The sequence below is a fragment of the Branchiostoma belcheri genome, unplaced genomic scaffold (genome assembly GCF_001625305.1).
Source record: "Branchiostoma belcheri isolate BF01 breed outbred unplaced genomic scaffold, Haploidv18h27 scaffold316, whole genome shotgun sequence".
Taxonomy (NCBI): domain Eukaryota; kingdom Metazoa; phylum Chordata; class Leptocardii; order Amphioxiformes; family Branchiostomatidae; genus Branchiostoma; species Branchiostoma belcheri.
In genome coordinates, this window is record NW_017803928.1 from 38,145 (window position 1) to 43,532 (window position 5,388).

Genomic DNA, 5,388 nt, shown 5'->3' on the forward strand with positions numbered 1-5,388 from the left:
CTGATAACATGGTCTGATAACATTTTTCACTTTTTCCCTTATATACTGAATCATATGCTTTTTCCCCCTCGTGTACTGATACACATGGTCTGTTAACATTTTTCTACTTTTTCCGTTCGTATACTAAATACAGATGCATTTTCCCCCTTCCGTGTACTGATAACATGGTCTGACAACACTTTTCCCCTCATATACAGAAACATATGCATTAATGGAACACTTTTCCTCCCAAACTTTCTCATGCCTTATAGTATTACCAGGTTGCCTTAAATATAAAGTACATTTTGTAATAAAGCTCCCTTTCATCAATACCAAATCTACTGTCAAATTTTAGACAGTGTGTCTATGGAATGTGGGTTTTCTTCAAAGGCTATTTACTTGGTATGAATTGAATATTTACATTGTATAGCTTCATGAAAATTATATGTTTTAAGTATGCTTTAACTTTGTAATACATTCTAAGTGGTACAAATCTTGCTTGTTACAGGTCACCATTTTCCATAGAAGATCTACATGTATCATGTTCGATGTTCTTGCAGCACATAGATAAGTGGTAAGATAGGAAACTCCGATAAGGGCACGGTCACATTTTCAAGCCGGGGCCCGGCCGGGTTGTTTGCGTGAACGAAAAATAAACGATTTGTATTAAGAGTATATATAAATAGTGCTCATGGTTAATTTTCTAAAACTTTATTTGTGTTTTGCTGTCTTATTATAATTTTCGTTCCACACGACTGCCCGGCCGGGCCCCGGGTTGGGAAATGTGACCGCGCCTTAAGATAGGAAACTCCTGTATATACTAGTATTATAAACACCTGTATATATTGTACATATTATATATATATATATATATATATATATATATATATATATATATATATTGTATTGATTGATTGTAAATATTGTGATTAGGTTCTGGCATCTCAGTAAAATGTCATGTTATAATCAAGTTCTTGGCCATGGTCTTGTTTTTGCTCGTCTGTCTTATCTAGATAAGATTCAGAATACCCCAGATAAAAGTTGGGCGCAGAGTTTTATTGAGAGTTATATTGAAGATTGACATAACCGGATTTACTATACCCTGAAAAATAGCGCTCCTGGCTGGCGGCCCGCCTAGCGGTTGCTTCCCAAACCCCAGATTGCGGTCATTAACCCCCAGCACCGCCAGCAGCCAGAGCTTGTGTAGACACAGACTAGACTTACATTGGTCACATCAAGTTTTTTTTTTCTGGCACAATGTTAAAAACATTAATCAGTATATTTTATATGGGGACTGTGAGTAGGGTGCAGTGACTAAGCATCTTGTATGCACCTATATGGTTAGTTCTGTGCATAGTTTTGAGTGCACTTTATATTTATAATGGGAAAGGGGGACTATTCACAACAAAGCCATTTGCAAACTAACGTTTCAAGAATTGCTATTTGAGCAATAATACTATTACGATATTTGTATCTGGTGTATTCACCCATGCTGTGGGATCGAATGAGAGCACTATTAGGCACAAAGAACTCGTTTCACAAACACGATGACATCATAATCATCATATCTCACGTCATTCTTTATTTGTTAAGTACCAAAATAATTCTTCAATTTCAAACACCATAAAATTTATCATCATAATAGGCACCATTTTAAGGTTGTGTGTGAGCTAGCATTAAAATACTGTTCTTGTTCATCCATCATGTGTATGGTACATCTCACTAGCTCACAAGTTTTTAACATTGATCTCCAACAATTGCATAAACATAAACCTTGGGCAATACTTACTTCCGAGCCTAATTTCACATCCACCACTGTCAGCTATGACTAGTATGAGTTCAGATATATGTCCAGAAAGATCTCACCATTACAGTCTTTCTTGTAAATATCTGTACAGAGTGGTGGTAGTATGTGGTCTACTGTGTTTGATATCACTCAACCTGTACCCTATGAACCCTGGGAGTAAAGTTGACATTTTACATCCACATGCATGTTATATGATTGAGGGTCAGAAATGACTAGGTCATTGTTGGGAAAATCTGCCAACATGGAATATCATGACTAAAATGGCAAAAATCACTGCATAGTACAATGTTGCTTCTGCAACAATAGTTAGATGGGAAGGAACGCGGCCTGTTGTGGTAGGACATTAAGTGTCAGGATGTTTTAGGACTTGTCCTGGTCACTCCGTACTGTACACGTGTACAGTTTACATTGTCACTCGGGTACAGAGTCGCGGCCACATTCCTCCTGTCCTGTACCAACAGTCGTGGGCTTGACCCTAACTACAGTCATCTGTTCCATAGAACTAGTCTGCATTCACTGCAAAGTTTACCAAATGTCTTGGCGCGACACCAGGCGAATCGCCTTTGGTGCTTGCTCAGTGACTGTTGATTGCATGATAATGGAACAGCAGGTGCCAACTTGTGATGAAAGACTGAAGAGGGTCTGCCCCTCGCACAGTATGTTGCAGTCATACATGTAGGAATGCAGCCATCCAGACCGACTGCAGCCTTCTCGGTGCTGGAACCATGTAAATCAGACCTGGATCTTCAGAGAGGAATTTCCCAGAATGCCCCCAACTTCTGGTCACAGGCTTGGCAGCAGTGCACATATGATGACTCCATCTGGGAGGCCACACAGGACCAGCTGCTTAACCTATCTAGACCGGGGAGGGGGGCTAAAAGTACATGTACCCACAACATGCAGTGGTAGAAATACTTTTTTTTAAATGTTCTGCTATATTGCAGAATGTCAAAATTTTGTTTCTGCAATTTGCAAATACTTTCTGAAAAAGCACATCTTTTCAGCTTAGTTGTGTTTCTATAGCAATAACAGTAAGTACTAGTTTTTGCTCCTAGAAACTGCACTATCTGGGTTTAGAAGCAATACATGTTGTTTCTGCAGCACATCTGAGAAAAACTGGCCACATGCTCAGGCCAACACCATTGAACGTGTTACCTTATTTTTTTCAGTCTGCAAAAATTTTACCACAAAAAATTGGACTCACAGTCATTATGAATTAAGTTTGAACTGCAATTTCCAACACAAAATATTGGGCTCACCCAAATTTTTGACTACATCTCCATTCTTTGTCAAGGAATCCTTGACAAGGAAGAACACAGATGAACTTTCAAGATAAAATTGTAGGTTAATTTTTCTTCTACAATATCAAAAATGCCTGCAAAATGCAGCCTACAGGTGGGTATTTCTAACACTGACAAGGAACCCCCCTAAAAGCCCGGTCTAGATAGGTATTAATGCAGTACTGCGTCAGCAGAGTTGAGGGTGGCCTGCAGTGAGGTGTTGATTGCAAGGCCACCCTCCGTGTAGTTCTGGCGAAAGAAACTACACGTTGTAATGCCGGTGCGGAGGTGAGAGGTGACCACCACTGGTGTTAGGCTGGACACCACCACAGCACTGTACCCTTGGAAGGTTGATGTGTAGTGGATCTGAAAAACATTCAATATTCACTACTTCTTGTCTGTTTTGGAGAACAACAATAACTGTGCACTGCTAGGTTAATATACTAGCAAAGAAACCTGCTTGTTCAAACACTTCCATTATCTCCACCTAAATGATATACATTTTGTGTACATTGAGGGGGCAAGTAGTGCATGAAAAGATGATTTCTAAACTTGGTAGTTGAGCATTTTTTTTTCTGCTAAGGAGTGCTGTTAACTAGTCAGCAAAGGTTGGTTATGAGACTTAATGATCAAATTGTGGCACAACTTGTATCATTACTATATTTTAGGAAACTATAATGTACAATAGAATACAGCAAACCAGGGAACAGTAGACAGGGCTCGACCTAAAACTTAAAAAAACCCTTAAAATTGGGTGCACAAAATTTGTTTAGGTCTGCACCATGTAAAATGAAATAAGTAGAATGTCAGCAAAACTAACTATGGTATGTTTCTGGCAATTAGATTTTAAGAATATGCTACTTAATATTAATATACACAGTACAGTACATTTCACATGTTGACATATATACACCTGCAAATCTAAAATATTTGGGTGCACTGGTGCACCCACAGAAAAAAAATGGGTATACAGCTCCACTAAGGTGCACATGCACCCAGTATTTCGAGCCCTAGTACATGTAGAATGAAATTACCTGGCCATCCTGCCCGATGTGTCTCGCCCTCTGAAAGTGGCGGCGGCAGAGGTAGTTGGTACCGTCCCTCCGGGCAGGTGACCAGATCCGCTGTGCTGTGGCGATGTCCGGGATGGTCACCCTCACACTCCGCAGTCCGGCTCTGCTGACGCAGTACTGCCGTGTCGCAGTACCCCCATACCCTGTGAGCAGCGCCTCCAGGTGTCTCCACAGGGTAGGGGGTACATTGATGCTAAACACGGCCAGTCCTGTGTGGAAGCGCGGACGAAGCCGCCGGGACATACCCTGGCCGAGCTGCATGATATAATGGTCCACAAGTGGCCCGACCAGGGTAAGGTTGAAGCCCACGGCGGCCTCGATGTCCGCGCTCATGCTGGCGGTGCCCACCCCCATGCCAAGGTCAGGCAACTCGGTAGGGCGAGTGACCGCCAGCATTCCCCGCCAGATGGGGTCGACGTGGTGCTGCACTGCTGCCTGTGCCAGTGCCCAGAAGTTGTTGGCATTGCTGGGATCTCTCTCTGAAGATCCAGGTCTGATACGCATGTTCCCAGCGCCGAAAAGGCTGCAATCGGTCTGGGTGGCTGCATTCACTCGAGTTTTATAGAAATGCGCCATGTTGAAAAAGCGCGAAGCATGTCGGGAAGGGAAAGGCGTAGCGGACCTAGGGATGACCTGAAGTGAACTCTGACAGAATTTTCGAACAAGGTTCGAATTCGATGGGACATGGGAATTTTTGAGCCCGAATTTGACCACCGTGTCAGCTCCAAGGACATGCATGCTAGTCTGTGTGGACGTTTGTGCGACTTGTACCTCTACTCCTCTTGTGGCTACTTCCACAGACTGCTGAACAATCTGCAGAGGCTGTTGGATTCATAACAAATAGTTTCATTTTTTTTACATCTCTGTTCTTTATTGAGTATCGAATACATATGTACATAGATAATAAACTGTTACTTTAGATTCATCAATTTCTACATATATTTCTATATATTTAGAAATGTATAGACACCCCTTTGTGCTCGTTCTGCCATGAAGAGGAAGAAACAAACCTGCATGTCTTCTGGGAATGTCCAAACGTTATCTCTATTTGGGACCAAATTAAAACTTGGTATCACCATAAAACAACTAAAGATTTATTCTTAAATGGATTCAATGTTATTTTTGGAAATTTACACTTTGGAACCCCCCCAATTGAAAATCTTATAACCCTACTTGCCAAAATTTATATATTCAGATGTAGAAAAACTAGTTCTTTAAACTTTGATTCCTTTCTTCGTTATATTAAATT